The sequence below is a fragment of the Leopardus geoffroyi genome, chromosome C3 (genome assembly GCF_018350155.1).
Source record: "Leopardus geoffroyi isolate Oge1 chromosome C3, O.geoffroyi_Oge1_pat1.0, whole genome shotgun sequence".
In the NCBI taxonomy this organism is placed as follows: Eukaryota; Metazoa; Chordata; class Mammalia; order Carnivora; family Felidae; genus Leopardus; species Leopardus geoffroyi.
The window spans coordinates 119879377-119893910 of record NC_059338.1 but is presented as its reverse complement, the minus strand read 5'-3'; the positions used below and the strand labels follow the sequence as shown (position 1 = coordinate 119893910).

General features: G+C 37.7%; 1 pseudogene; it reads right to left on the bottom strand.

Moving 5' to 3' along the window:
- Positions 1 to 5775: 5775 nt before the first annotated feature.
- Positions 5776 to 7116, bottom strand: LOC123586632 (annotated as a pseudogene).
- Between the last annotated feature and the right edge of the window lie 7418 nt (positions 7117 to 14534).

The following is a 14534-nucleotide window of genomic DNA, read 5'->3' as shown; positions in this document are numbered from 1 at the left end:
TTAGTAAATATGTGCTGTACACATATTGAGCCATGTGGCTGCTTTTCAAAAAAGCAAAGTACATGGAGAAATGTGGCTGTTTCCTGAAAATATGCTCACTTACACTTCCCCAAAAGAGAGATTGTTTATTGCCTATGAGAACAAGGACTTTGTTTTATTGAGAAGAAAGAAAGAAAATGGGGAAGTGAGAAGTAGATACTGTGGAGTCAGCCTGAAAAAGAGAAAAGGTTTATGGCTGAGGGCTTGTTCAACAGAAACAAGTAGATACATATTCTTCTTACCAGAATGTCACAGTCACATTTTTTCTTCCTAGAAAATTTGCAAAATAGAGTTGAAGACAGAATTTGGGCGTGGATGGGGTAGGAGGCTGGTGACAGTTGTTGGCACCCAGTTAAGTTTTCTAAGTATGTTTAAAATGTAGACAGTTTAATCAAGGACTCTCAGGATCACTAGGGCTTGGACTGTTGTCCAGGTCCTTGGCCCATGACCATGTCACTGAGTTCATGGACTTTTGTTTATTTATTCAGCAAATATTTACTGAGAACATACTAAGAGCCAAATATTGTTCAAGGTGCTAAGAACATAGCAATGGAAAAAAAACAGATTAATGTCTCTGCTCTAAAGGAATTTACATTTTACTGCAGGAGACAGGACAATAAGCAAATAAACAGGATTTTCAGATGGTGATAAGTGCCATGAAAAAAACTAAACTAGGGTGATGTGATAGGAGTGACCTCGACATTCAGTAGAATAAAATCCTCTCCACGGTGCCAGACTGGCTGTATTGGGGTGTGACCCATTAGAGTCTCTGTAGGGATCATGGACCACTCGAAATCCAAGTCTATGCAGAAGACAGCATATTCACCCATATTGGACAACTTCTGTAAAGGCTCCTGACTGGTCCTAGACCCATGCTGGCTAAAGGCTCTTCATGATCCAGAAGCAACTGCTGTCCAATAGCTCTGAGTTGCTCTGAAATTATAGGCCTCTTTAAGCAGATGCTCTTGACTAAAATAACTGCTCCCTCCAAGCATGCCCTGATTTATGGCCGGCTTAGTTTTCTTGATGGCCTTAATGTTGTTGATATCAAATTCCATTTAACCTTGAACCTCATCTCCTTTCTCTACTGCCATACCTAGACTATCCTGCTTGCTTTCTGTAACAAGACAAGCTTACTTAATCCTATCTAAGGCCTAACTCTGTCTAGTTGTAACTTGGATGAAACATGCTACTGACATGCCCCACAATGATGACATCCTGGCAGAACCTGGTCTTTGCTCTCCCTGTGCCAGCACCAGGACTTTTGCCAACTTGCCTATTCTTACAAATGCTCTAGCAATGCCTCTTAAATCTATATATCTAGGATATTTTGCCAACTGAGGTTAAGATGTTATGCTTTGAACACTTCATAGTAAAGGGGCCGGAATAAGATATCTAAACCAAGATTGTGAATTGGCAGATAAAAACTCTATGTATCAATACCAAAAATGTCAACTGTCTGAGAGGCATACCTGTGGGCACAAGAATTCAAACTAAGTGACAGAAAAGTCTGACTCAGAAAGCAGTAGTTGTTACCAGAGCAGTAGCATCAAGTCTGTGCCAAAATGGCTCCAGAGCAAAGCAGAGGTCTTGTTAAACTGAACTTACTCAGAAACAGAAACTCAGAGCCATTTGAAATAAACCGGGCTGCCTAACAGAGAACAAAATGTAGGTATGGATAGAAAGATGCAGAGAAGAGAAATGGTACAACTTGAGAGAAAAAAGAAGAAAGGGGGCTGGTCTGAAGTTTTGGGTTTTTTTCCTCCAGTATTTATGAAGCCTAGTGGTACTATCTACAGTTGGATTGTGTGAGATTTCCACATAGCCTTCCAATAAACTCCTTTTCACTTGGTCTATTGGAAAGTTTTTCTCAGTACCCTAGGCATGTAACATTGGAGTGAGAAGCTACATAGCTCTTTCAGGGTATCTCAAATTCTTTGGTATAATAATCAATCTTGGGGAGTTATTCCCATGCTACCTGTACTTCCTCTACCTGTGCCCATAGGTATACCTCTCAGACAGATGACATTTTTGGTACTAAGGATAGGTAGTTTCTCTCCATCAACTAGCAGATCTAGAGTTCACATATGTTATTCAAGACCCTTTACCACCAAGTATTCAAAGCATAACATCTTAACCTCAGAGTCTCAGAAAGAGAATCTGGTTGGCTCAACTGTACTTTTGATTGTTTTCCTATGAGTTATCTGTCCAGTCAGCTGTGGCAAGACCCTAGAGGTGAGGATCTAAAGACTCTGTGCTACAAACGTGGCAACCATGAGTGTGGTCAGAGGAGAGATTTTCTTAGATGGAGGGCAGGGTGAGGTAGGTAATGATTAGCCAACAGGTCCAGTCATCACTCACAACTATCAATAAGGCTATACTTTCCAGGCCAATGGCCATAAAGAATCTGTGTCTCCAACTTATATGAATGCTTAAATTGTCCATTGTTAGTGAGAATGTAGTTCTAAGTTAAACCACTTTCCAAAGACAAATCAGACTGTAGATGCTGAAGATAGACATTTTGTAAATCTTGATCTAACATAATTAGTCTAGCTAAGCAAGAAGTTGCAAAGTAATGAACAAGAATGTGAATAGAAAAGAATTATAAGGCGGAGTACCGGGTGGCACAGTCAGTTAGGTGTCCGACTTCAGCTCAGGTCATGATTCCGTGGTTTGTGAGTTTGAGCCCCGCGTCAGGCTCTGTGCAGACAGCTTGGAGCCTGGAGCCTGCTTCAGATTCTGTGCCCTGCTCTCTCTCTGCCCCTCCCCAGCTCCCGCTCTGTCTCTCTGTCTCTGAGCACTGGGTGTTGTATGGAAACCAATTTGACAATAAATTTCATATAAAAAAAAAAAAATGAATAAATATTAAAAAAAAAAAAAGGAAAGAAAAGAATTATAAGGGGCTAGAAAATGGTGGCAAGCTTCCTTTGCACTTGCATATGTTGTTTCTTCTCCCTAGATTGTCTTTCCTTCCACCGTCTTGGCAAAGTCTTACTCACTCTTCAATACCTAGATTAACCATCATTTCATCTGGAAAGCCTTTACTGACATGGCCCACTTTCTTCTCTTTCAGGCAAAGATCATCAGTCTCCCCTTTGATCAATTGCAATGTGCACATCGTGTCGATCTTTATTTCAGCAATTCTCACAATAACTTACATGTATTGCTTTACAACACTGCATCTACAATGCTACTTTAAGTCCCTTGAAGGCAGAAACACCATTTTATTTGACTGCATATTCCTGGGCACCTGCTGGGTGCCTGAAACAGGGTTGGTATTCAAGAATTGTTGACTGAATGAGGAAGACTAAAAGAAAGTATATTATTGATTTGGCACAAGTGCAGTCTGAGGAATGTTCCAGATAATTGAAGTTTACACTTTCAGCAATCAAAACTCTTAAAATGTTTTATAAAGATGGAAATCTTTCAGATTTTTCTGTCTGATTTAAAAAAAAATGAAACAATATCATGAATACTTTCTAATTTATTCAAATTCCTCATTTTGAATCAATTATACTTTAATGTATTCTCAAGAAAGCTTCGTTCAGGCACCACCTCCACTAAGAAGCCTTCTCTAACTCTAATAATATATCATCTTATATTATTCATGGGGCTGCCTTGCATACTCTTACAATACTTTATGGAAACAAAAAAATCCAAACTCATATTTACAGAAAACAGATTGCCAGAGGGGTGAGGGGCTTGAGAGTGGAATTGGTGAAGGGGATTATGAAGAACAAACTTCCAGTTATAAAATGAATAAGTCACAGGGATATAATTTATAGCATGTGGGATATAGTTAATAATATTGTACTAAATTTGTATGATGAAAGATGGTAACTAGACTTATTGTGGTGATCATTTTGTAATGTATAGAAATGCCTAATCACTATTATATTAATATAATATTGTATGTCAATTATACCTCATAATAAAAAATATTGTAGTTTGCAACTATAAGCATTCTTATAGGTGACATACTTGCATCATTTTTCAGCAACAATATCACATATTAATAAATATATTTTCAAACATTTGTTTTTCAAGTACCTTTTCCATAATACTATTTAAAAAAACATTTTTTTTACCGTTTATTTATTTTTGAGACACAGAGAGAGACAGAGCATGAGCAGGAGAGGGGCAGAGAGAGAGGGAGACACAGAATCCAAAGCAGGCTCCAGGCTCTGAGCTGTCAGCACAGAGCCCGACGCTGGGCTAGAACTCACAAACTGCAAGATCAAGACACCAGCCAAAGTCAGACGTTCAACCGATTGAGCCGCCCAGGTGCCCCTCCATAATACAATTTTCCCCAAAATTGTTTACTTTCTCATTTTTTAAATATGAAATTTATTGTCAAATTGGTTTCCATACAACACCCAGTGCTCATCCCAACAGGTGCCCTCCTCAATACCCATCACCCATCCCCTGCTCCCTCCCACCCCCATCAACCCTCAGTTTATTCTCAGTTTTTAAGAGTCTTTTATGGTTTGGCTCCCTCCCTCTCTAACTTTTTTTTTTCCTTCCCCTCCCCCATGGTCTTCTGTTAAGTTTCTCAGGATCCACATAAGAGTGAAAACTTATGGTATCTGTCTTTCTCTGTATGACTTCTGGAAAGAGCCTAAAAGTCCATCAACTGATGAATGGATAAAGAAATCGTGGTTTATATACACAATGGAATACTATGTGGCAATGAGAAAGAATGAAATATGGCTTTTTGCAGCAACGTGGATGGAACCACAGAGTGTTATGCTAAGTAAAATAAGTCATACAGAGAAAGACAGATACTTTCTCATTTACTGTGAAAAAAGTTTTCTTTGCTTTAATGATACCTAAAGGATAAGCAACTTGTTTTTAAGATTTGCTAAGTAGCACTTTATTGATAAGTCTTTTGTCATCAGTGAAAAAATCAGAAAATTTTAAACACCTTTTTGTAAATAAAATACCCGATTTGTCTCTAAATTCAACAGCAGTTTTAAGTAATTTTCAATGAAGTAACCAGTAAAATTCTCTATGGTGGCAAATACTATCATTGTTATTCTCCATTTCATTACAAAGTCATGTAAATACTTGACAATATTTTAAAGGGTCATGTTTTTATGAAATTAAAAACAGTGTTGATGCACTTCTGATGAAAAGCTTTCCTGTCAATGATGCAGTTAAGAGATTTCCCATGTAAAAATATTACCTAGAATATTTTTGAATTTTCAGCTGCAGGCAAAGCATCAAAGCTTCAGTTCCATCATAATATATATTTCCCATAAACATTTTTAAAAGAAAGTCAGTAAGGATTCTCTCTTTGCTGAGAATTTATCTTTTTCAGTAAATTCTTCTCTTTAAAGTTTTTATTTAAATTCCAGTTAATTAACATACAGTGTTCAGGTATATAGTAAATTCTTCCTTTAAAGGCACAAAATTGTGATCAATTTTGAATCTCCTTTTTGAAATACAATCTAGCAAATAGATTGAGACACAGTAGAAATGCCAATATATCCATCCAATTCTATCACTACATAAATTCTAATGCTACATAATTTGTCTTAGCTGTTTCTCAAAGTCTTCAGCAAAGTTTTCTACATAAATTCCAGCACTAGTGATAAAGGAATGAATATAACTTTGTGGCTTATTACTTCATGAATTATTTCAGTCTTATTCACTGTGGAAGGAAAAACAGTTTTCCAATTGACCTCTCTCTATTTTTATTTTTTATTTTTAGAAATTCTTTATTTTCTGTCAACCTTATTTCCATTTTGTTTGCCTTTGTGGAAGAGCAGCGTAAGACCATTCAGTGGTTGTTCCTACCTATCCAGTGGCCTGAGCAGTGGGAGCTGCAGACCAGTCTTCAGTGGCAGGCTGAGTGCTCTCGTCTTCGGTAGGAGCTGCTAACAGGCACAGAGGACACGTGCATGACTTCACACCAGTCTGCAAATCAGGTTGAGTAGCGATGAACTCAGGAGCTACAACAGTCCATTCACACTGAAATTCTTCCTTGGTCACAGCCTTTTCAGCAGCAGCCTGCTCTTTCCTTTCAATATCTTCAGAATCTCTGTAGAAGTAGAGATCAGGCATTGGGTATTGTATGTAAGTGATGAACCACGGGAATCTATCCCAAAAACCAAGAGCACACTTTACACACAGCATGTTAGCCAAGTTGACAATAAATTATATTAAAATAATTTAGAATTAACCAAGAATGAATTCCAGCTTACTTTCAAATACAAATACTTGCAAATAATAGGAGAAATTCACAACATTTATTAAACAAAACATATATATATATTTATTATATACATTTCCATATATATGCAATATATATATATATATGGAAATGCCAATAGTAAGTGTATCTGGGTAATGGGAGGGTGTGTAATTTATAATTATTATAAAACCTGTATTTTCCATTTTTCTAGATGAGTATGTGTTACTTGTGTAATTAAAACATTATAAGGACAAAAAAAAAAAAAGTAGAGATAAAGCATGACCTCCCATGGGTGTTCACAGGAAATGGTGCCACACTTGTGCAGAACTTCCTGGGTCTGTGTCCACCACATCAGACCCACTGAGTGAGCTCCCTTGTTGTTGCAAGGGATGGCAATGTCTACATAGCGCAGAGGACAGTCTGTGTTACACAGAACAATGGTAGGCAGATTAACATAAGATGTCTCTGTGAGAGGCTGGTGGTCAAGTAACCACCTGGGATCAATAACCACCAAAAATCTCAGCTCCCAGAAGGCTGCCTGGATTTGGTTAGTGAAGGTTCCAGAGGTGAAATGGCCAGCAGTCCAAGGGGCTCTGGTAGCAGTAGCAAACTTCAGCACAGCTTGCTGACCAGTATTCCTGGGTGATATGACACTGACATGAGCCAGGTTTTCCATGGCAACAATGGCATCAGCTGCCAGCAGAAGCTTCTCCCAGGTTCTCTTCAGATTTATGATGTAGAGGCCATCAATTTTCCTTTTGTAGATGTATGTACTGTTCCATTTGGAAGTCAAGGTTGGTGCCAGCTAAGTGGGTTCCTGCTGCAAGGATTTTGAGGACATCCTCCTCCTCCATTTGCATGACATTGAGGGCTCTGGACATCAGGAAAGTTTCCCTTTAAGTTATGATGGGAACACAGAACAATGTTGTATGGACCCCTGGAAAGTCCAAGTGGTCTTTTTTTATAAGTAAACTTCTAAACATTTGTTATTAAACTAGTGAAATTTCACTAAATGCCAGATTGAGTAACTCTTACCTTTGAAAACTTCTGAAAAATTGCAAAAGACTGTCCTTATGTTTTGGATCCTTAATTGCTTTTTTAAAAATGTTTTTTAATGTTTTCATTTATTTATCTTGAGAGACAGAGAGAGTGCTCACGAGCAGGGGAAGGGCAGAGAGAATCCCAAGCAGTCTCCATGCTGTCAGTTCAGAGTCTGACGCAGGGCTCAATCTCAAGAACTGAGGGATCATGCCTTGAGCTGAAATCAAGAGTCGAGTGCTTAACTGACTGAGCCACACAGGCGCCCCGGGATGCTTAGTCTTTTAAAGTCTTGCTAATTTTTCAAGGCACAATATATGCAGATGAGGTTATTCATTAACAATAATAACACACACAAAAACCCTTGGAAAAAAACTTGGAATAGTTTCATCATAAATTTGAACATGAGGACAGGTGACTTTTTGTTATATCTGATTAGATCTTGTTTAATAATGTAGTTGCCGAAAAGCATGTTCACAAAGAGAAGCGTCACAGCTAAGATTTTCTTTTTAGTCCAATTGTGCTTGTATTATTAATTTTATCTGCTATTTCTTTGGAGGACTTTTTAAGTCACTTGTCCATTTCCTGAAGGCTAGTTTAGTAAAAACTTAAAGCAGCCCAGATAACCCACAATAACTCATGATGAAGAAATGGGAAGAGGTGCCACTTTGTTCTGGGGAATGCAATTCCCACTCCTTTGCTTCCATGTGATACCATGTTAAATCCTAACACCAGACATCCATGGGCTACTGACTATGATGGCCCATTGTCAATCCTTTTTATTAAATGTTAGTAAGGACTGATTTCCTTTTAAATTATTTTTAAATAAATAGAAGTTTTAATATTTTCTTCCCACACTACAGTGGATTGCCTGGTGCTCCCTGAAGTATACACACCTCGCTTTGGAGTAACTGTTCTAATATTTGCTTGAATGAGAAGAGATGTCAAACCTTTGAAAGATTTCCATGTACTGAAGTCCTGAGATTCTTACTATCTTGAGTACCAGAATGTACCATTTATCGTTTGGTGTTATTTTCATTTTAAATATATTTGTCTTGTCTCCTCAGCTAAATTATAAGCAACATGAAACCATGGCTATACTCTTTTCTTTCATTCTTCATGTTACCTAGCATAGTAATTTGTCTAGAAGATGTATGATTCATATGTTTTCTTGTGCTAAATGTTTAGCTTCTCATATACTGTTATCTTGTGTGCCTGAATTGCAGTTTCTGTAAGGACAGGAAACTTTTTATTCGTCTTTGGATTTCCCACATCTGCCACATAACTTATATGAGCTTTTAGTGAATATTTGTTGACTAAAACCAGATAACCAAATAGATTTGACTAATGACCCCATTTTATCCAGAAATTATGCCAATAAACTATGGATCAGGACTCTGATAAAATGAATTTATTCTTTCATTTATTCAATCAAGTAATGTTTACAGTGCATTTTCTATGTGCCACACATTAATTATAACTGTGGTATAGTAAAACAGAAAGTGGAGAACACAAACTAAAAGCATGATAAAGTAAACCTGTTATATAATAATCATATGATAATCAATATTGAATAGAGGATAAAAGACGATGTTACACACTCTTGTAAAACTATTCAATTCCGTATATAACACCCTATGTGCTTGTAAATTAGTTATCCAATATTGGTCTGTTTTCCTCACTGGAAAATAAGTTCCACTGAGGCCCAGACCAGGTCTGACTTGTTACTACTCCACCCCTGGGGTGTAGCACAATGCTGACACATAATCAAGTATTAAATAATCATATGTTGGATGAATACATAGATGAATGTATAGGGAGAAAAACAACACTGACAGTTGCATATATTTTTTAATCCCGAAATAGGGAGAATTATAAAACAGAAGATTAACCTTTGATTGAAGACAATTTGAGAAAGACAAATTATTCAAGTAAATTAGCCTATAAGTAAACTTAAAAGACTAATTTAAAAAATAAGTTTCTATTGGATTTTGGCAGAGGCTGACAAGTTCAAGAATTCAGTAATTTGCTCAACAAATATGTATTGAATTCATATGAAATGTTAGGCACTGTACTGGGTGCTGAGATGCAGAAGAGTAAAATAAATGTGTTCTCTGTGCATGTGGAATTTACAGATATGCAGAAGGTACTAAAAAGCACAAAGACTACTTTTCCAATATGTAAAATAAAACAAAAATCTCTATTACCAAAAAGAATTGCATATTTGATAACATAAGCAAATACCTAACAAGTCTTTGATTATACTTTGGCATACATACATATTTTAGTTATATATGTGTAACTTCTGGTCTCACATTATGTTCTGTGGTTTCCTGTATAATTGATGTTATTCCACACTCCAAATCATTGCTCATACTTTGCTCCTTGCTGGAATCCTTTCTCACCTAAGGCCTTCTTTTACTTCTCTACATCTACTTATCCTTTAAATTTCTTGGACAAATGTAGCCCCCCAACCACCACCTGACACTCTTCAACCACATTTGTGTGTGTGGCTCATCATTGTACTTACCATAGTATTTATTTCTCTGTCATGATTTCTTCGTCTCTTTTCTGAACTCTAAATCTCTCTAGGACAGAGGCTAATTTTCACTGATTTTGTATTTATAATGCCTAGTACATAACAGATGATCAATAAATGTTAACTGGAGCTGAAGCTATTTTCTATGTAGAAACCTGTATCTACCTAATATAAGAGTAAGGACTTCACCTGATAGTCTATATTTCCAAGATTTCTTTCAAAGGCATTCTACAATCTACTAGCTATCAGGAAAAATCACAGCTACAAACATTCACAAACCTGATTACATTCTTATTTCTTCTCACCAACAACTTAAATCCACATGAGAATTTGAGGCAGAGAATATAATGGATCTTTACCATCCTGATCACATAAAATCCATTTATCTTCTTAACACTTCAAGTACCAAAAGACTACATGATAAGCAAAGTCACATTTCTTCTTTGGCAAGTCTAGTGTCTAAAATGCTGCTAAAATGCTACAGGGGAATATTCTCTGTACCATTATCACTCCTGGGGTAATAAATTAGTTTTTCCAGAGACAGAAGAATACAAAAAAAAGCTATCAATATATGAAAATATCTACCATCTGTGAATATTATTTCTGACTTGGTACCTCAGATACACAGTGAGGTCCTCTCATCAATTAATTATCATGTTGGTATCTCTGTATTATCTGTTGCCACAATAATGTTTCAAAACAAACCATTGAAACCCAGTGTCTTAAAATAATAAACATTTATTTAGTTCACTGCAGGTTGTCAATATTGAATAGGTTTAGCTGGAAGCATCTTCTGATCTCCTCTAGATTTTCTCACATACCTGAGGGCTGGGTGACAATTGGCTGAACCAGGATCGCCCTGGCTCAGATGTCTGGAACAACTTAGCTTTGTTTTACATGCCTGTCACATCCTCCCTGCAGAACAGCCAGACATGTTCTCATAGCATGGCAGAGGGGAATAGTGAGCAGGCCCAGTCATGCAAAAAGGCAACAAAAAAGTACATGCACCATTCAAGCCTCTGCTTGTGTCATGTTGGCTAACATCCTATTGACAAAAGCACGTCACATGCTCAAGCATAGTCAGGGTAAGAGGAACGTTAAAGTTATAGGACAGAGACGCTTGGGTGACTCAGTTGGTTAAGCATCTGACTCTTGGTTTCGGCTCAGGTCATGATCTCACAGTTTGTGAGTTCAAGCCCTGCATTGGGCTTTGCACTGATAGCATGGAGCCTGCTTGAGATTCTTTCTCTCCTCTCTCTGCCCCTCTCCTGCTTATGCTCTCTCTCTCTCTCTCTCTCTCTCTCTCAAAATAAATAAACTTTACAAGAATAAAGTTATGGGACAAACATTGTGGATTCAAAGAAGTCATTAAGTGAGGCCATTAATACAACCCATCTATGGACACCTGGATTCCTGAACCTACCGCAAAATTTTAATGACACAAAAATTTAAAAACCTGTATAAGAGAAATTGCATAACATTTCCATATAATGAATTCAGAATACTTCAGAAAGTAAAGTTCTCTAAGAAATATACTGCAGGGTTTTAAATATACTGCAGGGTGTATTTGGAATTTGACACTCAGGTTCACAAAAGGATACATTTTTAAAAATATATTCTCCAGGGCGCCTGGGTGGCGCAGTCGGTTAAGCGTCCGACTTCAGCCAGGTCACGATCTCGCGGTCCGTGAGTTCGAGCCCCGCGTCGGGCTCTGGGCTGATGGCTCAGAGCCTGGAGCCTGTTTCCGATTCTGTGTCTCCCTCTCTCTCTGCCCCTCCCCCGTTCATGCTCTGTCTCTCTCTGTCCCAAAAATAAATAAACGTTGAAAAAAAAATATATTCTCCATCTGACATATTCGCATTAAACATAAGGTAAAGGAAAACTATGCAATAATAGTAATTATAAATTTCAAGTAATTTTGTGAAGTCCAGAAAAGTACAACTGTTAAGACAGATAATATAGAGGGTCCACTAAAGATGGGGGCACCTGATGGACTCAGTCGGTTAAGCATTGACTGCAGTTTAGGTAATGATCTCGCGGCTTGTTCGTGAGTTCAAGCCCCATATCAGGCTCTCTGCTGTCAGTGTAGAATCCACTCCAAATCCTCTATCCCCCTCTCTCTGCCCCCCCCAAAATGAATAAAACCGTTTTGCAGAAAAAGAAGAAAATAGGATGTAACAAAAAGAAAACAAAACCTACAAAGATACATGCACACACACATCAAAAATAGTATAGCCAAATCTTCCAAATGAATACTGAAAAAAAATTGCTTAAACTAGAAAATTGGATCTAGCAATATTTTAAGAAAATAATAGCATTAGTCGGGTTTTTCTGGCAGCAAAAAAGCCACAGGTAGGTTAACTTGAGTTGATTTATGGGAACATATGCAAAAACGGTTTCTCAACAGTCATATGGTCAGGCCTCCAGAAAAACTGGAATGTCATTCAAGATGCTTAGGTGCTCTATATCTCTGCAACTACAGTGATCCAGCCAGAGTGTTGTTCACCCTGTTGTCCCTCAGCAGCAAGTATCTGCTGCTTTTTACTCTAGGTTCTCTCCCATATGGCTAAACTTATCTATGCTTCTGCAATGACTATTTCTATCTCACTGCCACTTCCATCTACCTGTTTTTACTTTTACCTCATTACGTCTGACTACTGTTTTTTTTAATATATATAAAGCCTCTTTGTTTCCATGTCATTCTGTTACCTGTATCTCTCTTGGGGTGTCTAATCCCACCATTATCACCTTTCATCACCTGTTGGCAAAGTCTTTATTCCAGGCCATGTCTGAAGCTACAGGCTAATTTTTAATGTTTATTTATTTTTGAGAGAAAGAGAGAGACAGAGCACTAGCAGGGGAGGGATAGAGACAGAGGGAGACAAAGAAACCGAAGCAGGCTCCAGGCTTTGTCAGCACAGAGCCTGATGCAGGGCTTGAACTCACAAACCCTGAGATCATGACCTGAGCTGAAGTCAGATGCTTAACAGACTGAGCCACCCAGGTGCCGCAGGCTAATTTTTAAATGAATGTCTTTGGCTCTAGACTCTATCATTGTTCTGCTCAGTTATTGTTAAGTGTTGGTGTTATTGGACAAAAACGAATCCCTCAGTTAAGACTATTAGTATTCCCTGCACTCTAAGGCCTCTCAGAAGAGGGTAGCCTAAAATGTCAAGTGCTTTCAATAGACTGTTTAATATAAAAACACTACAAACAAGAAAAAATGAATCCAGGAATGCGAGGATATATCACTATAAGGAAATCTACGATACAATTCCAGTGTGTGTTTTATTTTCAACACCAAGCAATTCTCCAATTCTCAGGGGGCACTGACAGGATGTCTGGCAATTTAACTCAATTCTGAAATTATCTTCCTGGAGATAGCGTCAGATCCCACAGGTTATGAGGTGAGCCCTATAAGATGGCCCCTGCTCTTCCACAGATGCCATTTGCAAGTCCAGGTGGTCACCCGTGCTTCTCACCTACTGCCTTTAGACCGGAGGTTCCCATGATCCCCTTTCGGGGTTTGATTAATAGGCAAGAGTGGCTCACAGAACTTAGGGAAACATTTTACTTACTATTTTACCAGTTTATTATAAAATAATATAGCTCCAGAGTAGCCAGATGGAAGAGATGCATAGGGCAAGGTATGGAGGAAGTGGTGTGGAGCTTCCATGCCCTCTTCAAGCATGCCACTCTCTCCAAATCTTCATGTGTTCACCAGCCAGAATCCCTCCCATCTCTGTCCTTTGGGTTTTTATGGAGGCTTCATTATATAGACACAATTGATTAAATCATTGGTCATTGGCAATTGATTCAACCTCCAGCCCTTCTGCCTTTCTCAGATGTCAGGAGAATGTTTATGGTTTTGGTTTTTTATTTTCTCAAATTAATCTATCGGTTTAGTGCAATCCCAACTGCACTCTTGATGAGTTTTTTTTTTAATTAGATAAAAGTACCAATATAGCTGATAATAACCATCATGTGAGGAAAAAAAACTAGAAATTTTGACAAAGGAAAAATAATGAACATTTTCCTTAAAGGTAGCCTGGTTATACCCTACCATCTGTGTTCAGCCCTCTGTTATGATTGCTCAGTTCATTTGATTCATGCTTGTGCCTTACCAATTGTTAAACGTTTGGTACATTAGCGCTGTTTATAGATATTAAACCATATCCTATAGCTATAGTAATTAAAAGTGTGATACCAATGGTTGCAAAAATAGAAAGATAGATAAAAGGAAGAGAGATTATTGTTTAGTGGAATGAAAAAAAAAACAACCCTAATTTTAACATTTTCTCTTGGGAAAAAAAATCCTTGCGTTGAGAAAGATATCAATATATTGCAGAAGGGTAAAAGATGAGACCCTAGGGGCATAGGTTGGAAGAAGATAATGTAACAAAGAGATAGAAAAACTACTCTGCCCAAAAAATAAAAAGTGACAAATTTGATGAAAAGAGAGCGAATAGAGGAGAAAATCACCATGCTTGTAGAAAGGTGGTCAATGAGAAACTCCTGGCTATAGATTGGCTGCAGACTTTTTGAGAGCAGAGAGTTTTTAAGATAAATTTTAAATTGTTTTCATTGGTACATGAAAATCCCCTTTGTCTCCCTTTAACTGTCAGTGAAGAATGCTACATGATTGAGGTTTTCTTTTTCTGAGGGGCGGGATGTTGTATACATGTGTTTGTATGTGCCTTGAAATTCATGTCTAGTGTGAAG